Below are 12312 nucleotides of genomic sequence, written 5' to 3'. Positions count from 1 at the left end.
GCCACTGTATCTTGGCTATCAGTATTCTTCAATCCTTAAGAGTCATGACAAGGCACAAATTAATCTGTAATATCACAGCATTTTTGGATAGGACAAAAGCAAGGGGGTGGGGGGGGGGTTGTTACACCAGGTGCAACAAATACACCACTTCCATCATTAGGGTTAAATTCGCTACATATAACTATATTAACATAATGAATAAAGCATAAGGGTGATAATTTGTTCTAAAGTGATACCACAGAAAAATATTGCATAATTGATTTATTTTGATCATTGATTTCAAGACAAACCATCTCCGAGAAAGTTTTAGTTATTTTTGAGTTTTAGATGAAGATTACCTGTGAGTCCCGGAATAACCGTCTAGAAGCGCTAACCACAACGTCTTCATTAACCAACCATAAAAAAGCACAAGTGAAGTCGAGTTATATTCTAGTCTCCTTGCAGTTGAAACAATCGCAGCCCACTATGTCAATGACAGGCATTTAATTAAGCATAGTCGTCTTCAGGAGTCCTCTATATCACAAGGCTCAGAGGAACACATTGCCTCATCAGATTAGCTGTCAATGGTTACCCTTCTCACCCTTCTCATGTGCGTGACTTGCAGCCGCAGGGTTTTCAACAGACACACATTTGGTGGCTGGCCTTGGGGGCCAAGCCCCATTGGAAATTACTTTGGACTCAACCTTTTGTTTGATAATATTAGTAGCTGTTTTCATTAAGGCTTTCAAATTATTCAGTTTAGCCACTGTTGAACGCAGTTGTCAGAGTTCTATTTGATAATATCCTCGTAATCCTTGATGAAGACCACACTTCAAATTAAATAAATAATGTATAGCTCTTTTGTAGCTACTTAACCATTAGCTTTGATTCAGTCAAACATTAAATGTTGCTGGATTGGTTGCTGTTGATTATGCATTTGTGGCTAATCAATACATTTGAGTTGTTTTTGTTACTTGAGGTTGCGGAGGGATGTTGGCCTTTCTTCATTGAGCGTATTTGAGGGCTAAGCAATCTGAAAGAGCACTTCAATATGTATATTTTTGTGAGAATAAAAAAGTAGGTGGCTGTTGAGAGGGTTATTCAAGTGTTGTCTATGCAACAATGAAATATTATATATTAAACTGTTAATTTTTCAATAAATAATAATTTGATAAAACAAACAATGCTTACAATAATGTTTGTTCACAAAACTTTGTTAACTTTCTGTTTGAGTTTGTATAATGTGGCACACATAAAACCCATTGCCCTGCAAGAAATACAGCCTGTCAAGCACGGCATAGCAAAGTGTGATGCAAATGAATAGCTGGGGACACAAAATATCAAAAGCCCCCCCCCAGCCAAGCTATCTAACACCACGCTCACTGGTGTGGCATTGATATTGTCACTCGAAAAACCCATTTGTCCATTTATCTGGCAGGATTTGGACTGTTGTGTGTATGGAACATATGTCAGGAAGTTGTGGTCCCTTTGAAATTGGAAAGAGTCGTATTTGTTTAGGCTATTTTGATAGATTGCTGTTGAGGGTATATTTATTTATTGTTTTCAAACAGTAATAATACTATTGCAATTTTGTAAATCCACCGTTTAGAAGGGCGTAGCTCCGGCCCAACTATTCAACTTTCCATTGCATCAACAGGCATGTCAGCTTTAGAAGGGGCATGACTCTGGTATATAGACTTGTCACCTGACCTACCGACATGTCAGTTGAAGGGCATGGCTTGGGTCTATAGAATTTGCACTGACCCTACCGACATGTCAGTTTGAAGGGCATTGCTGGGGTCTAGAGGAATCTTCACTGACCAACAGACATGTTACTGTGTAAGGGCATTGTTCGGTCTAGAGATCTTAACTGACAAATAGACATGTCAGTGTGAAGGGCATTGCTTGGCTCTAGAGAATCTTCACTGACCAACAGACATGCCATTGCCTGTTCCGGCAGTTATTGTTTCTTCCTTGTTTTTCTTAAACACGGTAAATATAGTAATATTTTGGATAATTGTTCAGTTACGCACAGGCTTTGGATTTTGAGAAAATTAACAAAGTGTAGTGTGTAGGGGAAATAAGAGGGAAATACTTTATAAGATCAGAGAGTAGTTGCTAAACAGTAGCTAACCAACAGCCATTTGAAATACTCTGTATTCAATCATGATTCATGCTGCAGTGTGATCACAACGTTCTGCAAAACTGTTAATCTAGTATCATTGACTTGATCAATACAAATTTGTGTTGTGTGTGTGTGTGTGGGTGTGTGTGTGTGTGTGTGTGGGTGTGTGTGTGTTGTGTGTGTGTGTGTGGGTGTGTGTGTGTGTGTGTGTGTGTGTGTTGGTGGTGGTGTGTTACTGTTACATATGTCTTATCCAAATGTACCTGAAATGTAACCAATACAAATTATAAATACATGTGATATAAGCCCTCGAAAGGTCATGGTCACAAGATCCTGGTTGAAGATTGCTTGGTATGATGTCATAAAACTCCAAAGTATTTCAAAACCGTCTGCATATTCCAGCAATGACAATGTCATGCCACAGACGTTTTATTTATAGATTATTTTTAACCTTGCCTTCTGTTAAACCGTCCTCCGCTGTTGCCACGGTTATGGTTAAAAGAATAGGGAAACTATTGTCGTCTTTGTCTTATTTTTTACAATATCTCCAAAGAAGTACAATTGGTCTTGGCTTCATGAAAATGTAAAATATGGATGACACCACAGTACTAAAAAGCACTTTTTTATTATCCATATCTAAAAAAAAAATAGAGGTTGTGCATGTACCTGGAGGAAGTTCCAATGAACTGTCAAATGTAAATCAGAATAGATTTCAATGGCATGGCCAAATTCAGCGTATGCCCAGGCACACAATCCTCTATATTAAGTAGGCTCAAGAAGGGGATATGAGACATTTGAAGAAGAAGTTTACAACTGGTGGTAAGTCTCACTGATCATTCATCCATCATCCTTAGAAAAGCTCATGGGATAGAGTGGCTTTCTTTTTCTTTTCAAAGTGTTGGTGTTGTATTTTAACATAAGGTTAGACATTATCCAACACTTACTATCGAGATGGATGCATTAGTCATAGGTTCAGATTTATTCCTAATTTTTTCCTGGGTTTAGTTTCAGATTATGCTGGTATTTCCATGGTCAGTTGTGGGTGAAAAAAGCATGACATTTTAATTAATCTAAACAATCTTGAATTTTAGTGAAACCTATTTCCTCTTTGGTGAGTGGAAGAAAGGGGTAAGGATATTTAACACAAAACATTCTCATCGTCTACAATAAATTTTAAAACAGGTGATGAAATATCTGTATATGTATTGCATGAAATAAGCCTCCATCATGAGTACGGACGCAGAGATGGCCGTTTACGGACAGGCTGCCATTTACCTCCGGAAGCCAGAGAAGGAGAGGATTGAGGCCCAGAGCAAGCCCTTCGATGCCAAGAGTGCTGCATATGTGACTGATGTGAAGGAACTTTACCTCCAGTGTACAATCCTGAAGAAGGAGGGTGGCAAAGTCACCGTCAAGTTCATGATACAGAGGAGGTAGGCTGCGGTCATTGATTCAAGGGCAGCGATAGTAACAGGGGAGCAAATTCTAAAAATTGGTTTCCCTTCAGGAAAGACTGTCAAAGATGATGATGTCCACACCATGAATCCTCCCAAGTACGACAAGATTGAGGACATGGCCATGGATGACCCCTCCAATGAAGCCTCTGGTGTTGTATAACCTCAAAGGATCGTTATGCAGAGGATGATCTACGTAAGAGTGTTTTGAGTAAAGGACATAGTAAGGTACAATATATTCGGATCCCATCTAATATATTAGTCAATTAGTCCAATTTCATTATAACTGTTTCTATTTCAGACCTCCACTGCTGGCCCTGTTCGGCGCCACTGTAAACCCCTACAAGGTGGCTCCCAGTGTACGACCAGCATGTTGTTTTGTGCATGACAGAGCAAACAGCTGTATGGAGGCTCCACCCTCACATCTTCTCTGTCTCTGACAATGCTATCAGTTCATGCTCACTGGTATGTAGGCCTACAAGGCCACGTTGATATATACTTTATTCAGTTGTTCAGCAAAGAGATTTGCTACTCATGTTCAACGTATTTTAACATACGTATTTCTTTCATATTCCTTTCTAGATAGGGAAAACCAGTCTGTCTTGATCACGTACGTGTATCATGTTACATGTCATGATATAATAGGCAAATATAAAAAAAGTATGTGCAACCACTTAATGTATTGTGCTATCTATAGTGGAGAATCCGGTGCTGGAAAGACAGTGAACACCAAGCGTGTCATCCAGAACTTTGCGACCAATCTCAGTGGGTGGGGACAAGAAGAAGGACATAGGGGCTGGAAAGTACATGGTATGTTAAAAATAAAATAATTAGAGATTAATGAAATCCTTATTATTGATATTAATCACTTTGTACGTTTATCATAGGGGTCACTGGAGGACCAGATCATTGCAGCCAATCCCTGCTGGAGGCCTACGGTAATGCCAAGACTGTGAGAAATGACAACTCTTCTCGTTTTGTAAGTAAAGATTCTTGATAATTTCATCATCATTACCATACCAACCACAATGAAATACGATCTTTAAAACACGTTATGAATAATGCTTCCCAAACGGGTAAATTCATCCGAATCATTTGGACTTGGTAACGTCCAGTGCTGGACATGAGACTTTGTAAGTATCTAGTAACAAATATCATGAATAACTTCTCATTTATGGTAGCAAGGTTTTGATTCAGAAGGACCTCTGACTGCTGGAGAAGTCAGGTGACAATTCCTAGCTTCCTGCTGAGAGAGGCTATCACATCTTCTACCAGATGATGGACCAACCACAAACTGAATCATTGGTGCGCTGGGTAATAGTTAGGACATAGGAAAAAAAAATAGCCTACTGAGTTCAGCTAGTAAGGGGAAAGTTTGAACACATGCAACGTTCGAAGCAAGGATTTCAACTTTGATTCAAAAGGTATCTGTCTAGTAGCTTGCAAAAACAGGTGAGAAATTAATTTGAACTAAACTAAGGGCAGGAAATTACATTTGTTTAATCCCTCAGAAATGACCCTCATCACCACCAAACCCCTACGACTTCCCACGTGCAGCATGGGTCAGATCACTTGGCCAGCATTGATGACAAAGAGGAGCTGGAGCTACTGATGTCAGTGAATGTAGTATTTTTATTACATTTTCTAGGAGGACATACTGTATGTGAAAGTGATAACACTGTCATAAGCATCATACTATTTTCCATACAGACTGCTATTGATATTTGGGCTTCACTAATGAGGGACAAGGTGGCACTATAAGCTTACTGTGCTGTTCTGCTTCACCCACGGGTAACATGAAGTTCAAGCAGAAGCAGCGTGAGGAGGCAGGGCTGAGCCAGAAGGGCACAGAGGGTTAGTTGAAAGTGCTATGTTTCAAGAGTTTATTAATAATCCCTTATTAACCAGGTTTTTCGCATGTTCATGGAGGGATCCTCATGAATGTACAACATGTTTTCATAGAACTCTCAGATGCTGACAAAGTCGCCTATCTGCTGGGTCTGAATTCTGCTGACATGCTGAAAGGTTGTGCTACCCAGATTGAAGGTCGGAAATGAATATGTCACCAAGGGACAGACTGTACCTCAGGTAAGCAAATGATTAAGGAATAATTACAGTAATTTAGTATTTCAGGTTCAACACCTTGAATAATTTGTCAAGAGGGAATTATAATCTTTCCTCAATAAAAAGTGACCCTGTATTTCGTATAATAGTAATGGTCAATTAATTACGAAATTGTCCATTTGGGATAAATAAAGTTTTTTCTAATCTAAATGACTATAGGTGCTGAACTCAGTGAGTGGCCCTGGCCAGTCTTATCTATGAGAGGATGTTCCTTTGGATGGTCATCCGTATCAACACGATGCTGGACACCAAGCAGCAAGATCATCCTATATTGGTGTGCTGGACATTGCTGAGATTTGAGATCTTTGATGTAAGTAAATTGAAACATGTAGGACAGAGCCATGTGTAGTGGGCTGAACGTTGTCTAAACTCACATTCCATATTAGTACAACAGCATGGAGCAGCTCTGCATCAACTTCACAATGAGAAACTGCAACAGTTCTTCAACACCACATGTTTGTCTTGGAGCAGAAGGAGTACAAGAAGGAGTGGGATATCTGGGAGTTCATTGACTTCGCATGACTTGGCTGCCTGCATTGAGCTTATTGAGAAGGTGACTGGATAACTATATCTTCATTCTTTGTTGTTTGCCTGAAAAGTTACTTTTACTATGTTTCATCAATCCTTTTTCTCTAAGCCAATGGGCATCTCTCCATCCTTGAAGAGGAGTGCTGTTCCCCAAGGGCCTCAGACGTTACCTTCAAGGGCAAGCTGTATGACCAGCATCTTTGGCAAGACCAAGGCATTTGAGAAGCCCAAGCCTGCAAAGGCAAGGCTGAGGCCCACTTTCCCTGGTGCACTATGCTGGTACTGTGGACACAAACATCACTGGCTGGCTGGACAAGAACAAGGATCTCTGAATGACTCTGTTTTCAACTATACCAGAAATCTGGAGTGGTAAAACTGCTGCCTGTCCGTACCACCTGTAGCTTCCGAAGGTACAAATTCCTATATTAGGTCTTACATCCGCACAATAGGAAACAGACCGTTTATTCATATTTCAATGCAACTCATAATATAATATCTATGACATAGACATTTAACTGTTGTCCTCAACTATTAAAACCATGCCTGTTACCATTTGTAAGATGCATGTTGAAATGGGTGTTTCATTCAATGTGTTGATCGATATTTAATTTCATAGATAGTACCAAGAAGGAGGACAGAGAAGAGGGTGGTTCATGCAGACTGTGTCTTCACAGTCAGGGTGAGAATTTGGGACACCTTAATCTTGTGATAGATGACAAAAGATTTCCCCGGTAACAGTTCATTTAATGTATATTTAACATCTATATGGAGAACTGGCAAACTGATGACAAACTTGAGGAGCACCCACCCTCACTTTGTGCGTGCCTGATTCCCAATGATCAAAGACTCCAGTAGAATCCAATTCAGTTCTCCGTGTGTTTTTTTTCAGGTTTTTATGATAATTCTGTTTAATAATCAGAGTGGTAACTCTCAAAGTCTGATGGAGAACTTCCTGGTTATCCACCAGCTGAGGTGGAATGGTGTACTGAGGGCAATCAGAATCTGCAGAAAGGGCTTCCCCAGCAGAATCCTCTATGCTGACTTCAAGCAGAGGTATGTGCTCATTAAACAATGAACCCTTGAAATAAACCTTAAGGAATACATCTGAATAATACACTCACCTCAACCCACTTTTGACAGGTACAACAGTACTGAATGCCAGTGTAATCCCTGAGGGCCAGTTCATTGACAACAAGAAAGCTTCAGAGAAACGGCTTGGGTCAATGATGTCAATCATGAAGAGTACAAATTGGACACACCAAGGTACGTGTTCTCCTTATGATAATACTAATAGTTGTGGTTATGCCTTGATTATTATGAGATTGATAATAATGAATTTCCCAAACCAATTCAAAGGTGTCTTCAAAGCCGGTCTTCTGGGTACTCTTGAGGAGATGCGAGATGAGAAGCTTGCAACTCTGGTCTGAATGATTCAGGCTCTCTGCCGTGGTTTCCAAATGAGGAAGGAGTTCAAGAAGATGATGGAAAGAAGGCATGTTTGGAATATTTCTAACACATATTATGTTTTAAAGTTTGGTACGATACAAAAAGCAATATTTAATATAATGGTTCTTTTTTTACAGAGAGGCTGTTTATACAATTCAGTACAACATCCGCTCATTCATGAATGTCAAAACCTGGCCATGGATGAAAGTGTACTACAAGATCAAGCCTCTTCTGAAGAGTGCTGAAACTGAAAAGGAGCTCTCTGCGATGAAGGAGAACTATGAGAAGATGAAGAAAGACCTAGCTACTGCCCTGGCCAGAAGAAGGAACTGGAGGAGAAAATGGTATCTCTCCTGCAGGAGAAGAATGATCTGTCGCTGCAAGTGGCCTCTGTAAGTAAATGAAACATGATTTACTTGTTTTCATAACATGTACCACACAGTGAGATACATGTAATACAACATGAGATATGACTGATATGGGGATGAATATTGACAGGAAGGAGAGAATCTGAATGATGCTGAAGAGAGGTGTGAGGGACTCATCAAGAGTAAGATCCAGCTGGAGGCCAGACTCAAGGAGACAACTGAGAGACTGGAAGATGAGAGGAAATGAATGCTGAGCTGACTGCCAAGAAGAGGAAACTGAAGATGAATGCTCTGAGCTAAAGAAGGACATAGATGACCTGGAACTCACCTTGGCCAAAGTGGAGAAAGAGAAACATGCCACTGAGAACAAGGTTTGTAAAGTTGCAATGTCAGAAGAATGAACAAAAAAGACAAATAATAAAGTAACAAAAAACACCTGTCCTATTCTTCTGTTTTGTTTAGGTGAAGAACCTGACTGAGGAGATGGCCTCTCAGGATGAGAGTGTTGCTAAGTTGTCAAAGGAGAAGAAAGCCCTCCAAGAGGGCACATCAGCAGACTCTTGATGGACCTGCAGGCAGAGGAAGACAAAGTCCACACTCTGACCAAGGCCAAGACCAAGCTTGAACAGCAAGTGGATGATGTGAGATTACATACAATGTGCAATTTGGGAACATATTAATACAAATAAATTATAATACTTACATGTTACAAAATTGCAGCTTGAAGGTTCTCTGGAGCAAGAGAAGAAGCTCCGTATGGACCTTGAGAGAGCCAAGCGAAAGCTTGAGGGTGATCTGAAATTGGCTCAGGAATCCATAATGGATCTTGAGACCGACAAACAGCAGTCTGATGAGAAACTCAAAAAGTAATGTGATGACGAATTGATAATAGCATGATCATCATTTATGATTTACACATTTTAAAGATTAGTACAGGTATTAGGTAAGTTAATTGATTGTATGCGATTCCATCTCAGGAAGGACTTTGAAACCAGTCAGCTTCTTAGCAAGATTGAAGATGAGCAGTCCCTCGCTATTCAGCTTCAGAAGAAGATCAAGGAGCTTCAGGTAATATCATGTTTACGGTCACTTGACAAACAATATCCCTACTTGGTATATATATGTTTAAAATAATGGTATACTCCCTTAAGGCCCGTATTGAGGAGCTGGAAGAAGAGATTGAGGCTGAGCGTGCTGCTCGTGCCAAGGTTGAGAAGCAGAGAGCTGATCTCTCCAGAGAACTTGAAGAAGATCAGTGAGAGGCTTGAGGAGGCTTGGTGGAGCCACTTCTGCTCAGATTGAGATGAACAAGAAGCGTGAGGTTGAGTTCCAGAAGCTGCGTCGTGACCATTGAGGAGTCCACCCTGCAGCATGAAGCCACTGCTGCTGCTCTGCGTAAGAAGCAGGCTGACAGTGTAGCAGAGCTGGGAGAGCAGATTGACAACCTCCAGCGTGTCAAGCAGAAGCTTGAGAAGGAGAAGAGCGAGTACAAGATGGAGATTGACGACCTCTCCAGCAACATGGAAAACAGTTGCTAAGGCCAAGGTGAAATATTTTTTTAATATCTATATAGGTGAACCTAATAGAAGGAAAGCACTTTTGCTAACTTTTCAAAAATAAACACCAGGGGAATTTGGAGAAGATGTGCCGTACCCTGGAGGACCAGCTGAGTGAAAATCAAGGATAAGAGTGATGAGAAACAGTCGCCAGATAAATGACACGGTGTCTCAGAGAGCAAGGCTGTTGACAGAAAATGGCAAGTATGGATTTACCTTTGGTTTGTCAATGGAGATCTGAAGTAAATAACTTCTCTGACTATTGTGAACTAAAAAAAATTGATTGAAGATATTATTTAAAGGGATTTTTCCTAATTTTAAATGGCACCGCCCTCATTTTTTAACGAGTGTAAATTTGATTTGTGATTTTCAGGTCAAATGGACTCTTTATATTATTGTTGAATGTGTAATAACAAAATTCACATAGCTTGGGGGCCAAAGAAACACAGAATGGCACTCGAACATAAGTCATAGTTACTAACATTTTGATATAATTCATACATTTTTCTTAAACTAGGTGAATTGGTCGTCAACTTGAGGAGAAAGAAGCTCTGTCTCCCAGCTGACCAGAGGCAAGCAGGCCTATACTCAGCAGATCGAGGAGCTGAAGAGGCAAATTGAGGAAGAAGTTAAGGTATACAATCATACAAAAAACATTTAGATGATAGTTACATTATTTCATTGCAAGTTAGGACTTTCAGTTTAATTAAATTTGAGAATTCTGTCATTACCTTTTGTAGGCAAAGAATGCTCTTGCTCATGGTGTGCAATCAGCTCGCCATGACTGTGATCTTCTGAGGGAGCAGTTTGAGGAGGAGCAGGAGGCCAAGAGTGAGCTACAGCGTGGAATGTCCAAGGCCAACGGTGAGGTGGCTCAGTGGAGGACAAAGTATGAAACTGATGCTATCCAGCGCACTGAGGAGCTTGAGGAGTCCAAGTGAGTCAAACATTTAATATTTTCATTTTCATTTAAGAGCACAAACTATTTGATGAATGCGCACAAATTAAGCCATGTTATTCTTTGACAGGAAAAAGCTTGCCCAGCGCCTTCAAGAGGCTGAGGAACAGATTGAGGCAGTGAACTCCAAGTGTGCCTCTCTGGAGAAGACCAAACAGAGACTCCAGGGTGAGGTGGAGGACCTGATGGTTGATGTGGAGAGGGCCAATGGACTGGCTGCCAACCTTGACAAGAAGCAGAGGAACTTTGATAAGGTGTGTGGCTGTGGATATTTTGAGTTTCAGGAATGCTGAACATTTGCATTGATCCATGACAAACCCAGAGACATTTTTCACACCGACAATGGACAGGTTCTGGCGGAGTGGAAGCAGAAATATGAGGAGGGCCAGGCAGAGCTTGAAGGAACTCAGAAAGAGGCTCGTTCTCTCAGCACTGAGCTTTTCAAGATGAAGAACTCCTATGAAGAAGCTCTGGATCAGCTGGAGACCCTGAAGCGTGAAAACAAGAATCTCCAACGTGAGTTAAATAATTTTACTTTAATAAAGGCCCATTAGAATGAATGAAATGAAATGATGTATATTAACATGGAACTCACTGCAGAGGAGATTTCTGACCTGAGTGAACAAATTGGTGAGACTGGAAAGAGCATCCATGAGCTGGAGAAGTCCAAGAAGCAAGTGGAGACAGAGAAGACTGAGATCCAGACAGCCCTTGAGGAAGCTGAGGTGAGAATAATACAATGAACATGTTTTAATGCTCCTATATCATTTTTTCATTGGATTTTACTGGATAAAACATGTCCTTGCAAGTACTTAGTCTATCATTGCTTCAATACCTAGGGAACTCTGGAGCATGAAGAGTCAAAAATTCTGCGTGTCCAACTGGAGCTCAACCAGAGTTAAGGGTGAGGTTGACAGGAAGCTGGCAGAGAAGGATGAAGAGATGGAGCAGATCAAGAGGAACAGCCTGAGGATCACTGACTCCATGCAGAGCACACTGGACTCTGAGGTCAGGAAGCAGGAATGATGCCCTGAGAATCAAGAAGAAGATGGAAGGAGACCTGAATGAGATGGAGATCCAGCTGAGCCATGCCAACCGCCAAGCTGCTGAGGCCCAGAAGCAGCTGAGAAAATGTTCAGGGACAACTGAAGGTACATCTCAACACTGCTTTATTGTACGGCCAAACCGCAGTCTTACTCTATTGGTAAATTGTGTTGAATTACAACCACATTGTGAGTTACGTATTTATTTTATGATATTAGGATGCCCAACTCCATCTTGATGATGCTGTCAGAGGAGGTGAGGACCTAAAGGAGCAGGCTGCCATGGTAGACCGTAGGAACGGTCTCATGGTGGCTGAAATTGAAGAGCTAAGGGCAGCTCTGGAGCAGACAGAGAGAGGCCGCAAAGTGGCTGAGCAAGAGCTGATTGATGCCAGTGAGCGCGTTGGACTGCTGCCCTCTCAGGTAAACAAACAAGAACACTTCTCCAATAATAATTCAATAAACTTTACGTGATATATATATATTATATATATATATATATATATATACACACACATGCCATTATGACAACTAAACAAACTGATTGTTTATTTGTAAATTAATTTAGAATACAAGCCTCCTGAACACAAAGAAGAAGTTGGAGACGGATCGGTCCAAGTCCAGGGTGAGGTGGACGACACCGTTCAGGAAGCCAGGAATGGCTGAAGAGAAGGCCAAGAAGGCCCTCACTGATGTAAGTTTGCTTTAATTGGATCTTTCTTGTCATGGAA

At 40.8% G+C, this 12312-nt stretch overlaps 1 pseudogene; it reads left to right on the top strand.

Annotated features, from left to right (window-relative positions):
- Positions 1 to 3331: 3331 nt before the first annotated feature.
- LOC130403034 (myosin heavy chain, fast skeletal muscle-like) lies at positions 3332 to 12290 on the top strand (annotated as a pseudogene).
- The last annotated feature ends 22 nt before the right edge of the window (positions 12291 to 12312 follow it).

The sequence above is a fragment of the Gadus chalcogrammus genome, chromosome 14, assembly GCF_026213295.1.
Source record: "Gadus chalcogrammus isolate NIFS_2021 chromosome 14, NIFS_Gcha_1.0, whole genome shotgun sequence".
NCBI lineage: Eukaryota > Metazoa > Chordata > Actinopteri > Gadiformes > Gadidae > Gadus > Gadus chalcogrammus.
This window is presented reverse-complemented; position numbering and strand designations above follow the sequence as displayed.